General features: G+C 50.7%; 1 protein-coding gene across 1 annotated transcript in view; it reads left to right on the top strand.

Moving 5' to 3' along the window:
• The window catches only part of TCF4 (transcription factor 4), a 237,581-nt gene that overhangs the window by 232,323 nt on the left and 4,287 nt on the right, over nucleotides 1-971 (top strand). The gene's annotated exons all lie outside the window — the stretch shown is intronic.

The raw sequence follows: 971 nt of genomic DNA, 5'->3' as shown, positions 1-971 counted from the left end.
CGCTCTTGGGAGCTCTGCTCCAAGGCTGGTGATGGGTTGCCAACGAGAAGCGATGTCACGTGTTTCTTTGTTCTTCGCCGACCTCAAAACTAAATGGTTTTCGTCTTTTTGTAGAAAAATGTAGACGGGAGAGGACTTGTGGAGGTGGTTCAGTCTTTTCTTAGTATCTCATGTTTTAAAAATTAAAGCGTCTCAATGAGGAGAGAGTTTTTGTCTCTGCTATTGTACACTTGCTTTCGGTTATTTGCGTTGCGTCTAGTAGCAGAAGATTTTCTCAAGTTCCCCTTGGCAGGATTCCCTTTTATCTTTCTTACTGCGGTCTCGACTCGCTGTTAACAATTATCCTATATTATCTTGTAAGTCTGATTAGAAACATCCCTCCGTCTTTTTATCTGCCCGAGTACTTACTTTTTGGGGAATAAAGAGCGATTTACAGTTCTCTGCCGGCTTTATCACCCCTTTCGCTCGAGCCTGAGGGGATGGGGCACCGGAGGCTGTGGAGAGCTGAGTTTTCCTCACGGACAGGCTGTCTGTCTGGCTGTCTGTCCGTCCCTGCAGACATCCGTCCGTACCTCTCCGGCTCGGAGCTGCCGTGCGGGACTGGGGAGGCAGCACCGGTGTTACCGCTCCGGGTGCTTTTATATCAAAGTTTCCTGCAGCTCCTGACAGTTTGGCTTTTCAGACGCTTCACTCTTCTCGGCGGTCTCCTTTATTTAACGAAGGAGCAGCGCTGCTCCGCAGAGTGTGTCTGTGAGCGGCGTAGAGGGGCGGGAGGGATGCGTTTCCATCGCGCCCGCGCTGTCAGCTCCGATGATGGCATTACTGGAGTGTTTAATAAAACCTTTATTGCTGTATTACCCGGAGTCGTGGCGTTGGCAGGGCTGGTGCCCCTTCGGGTTTGGGACTCGGTGCTTAATGAAATACAGCGAGCGCTAATTTGGATGGGGCTCTTCGTTTTGGGAAGGCAGGTG

Source organism: Charadrius vociferus, unplaced genomic scaffold (assembly GCF_000708025.1).
Source record: "Charadrius vociferus isolate BGI_N301 unplaced genomic scaffold, ASM70802v2 scaffold743, whole genome shotgun sequence".
In the NCBI taxonomy this organism is placed as follows: domain Eukaryota; kingdom Metazoa; phylum Chordata; class Aves; order Charadriiformes; family Charadriidae; genus Charadrius; species Charadrius vociferus.
Note: the sequence above shows the minus strand (reverse complement) of the source record. Positions and strands in the feature narration are given on the sequence as shown.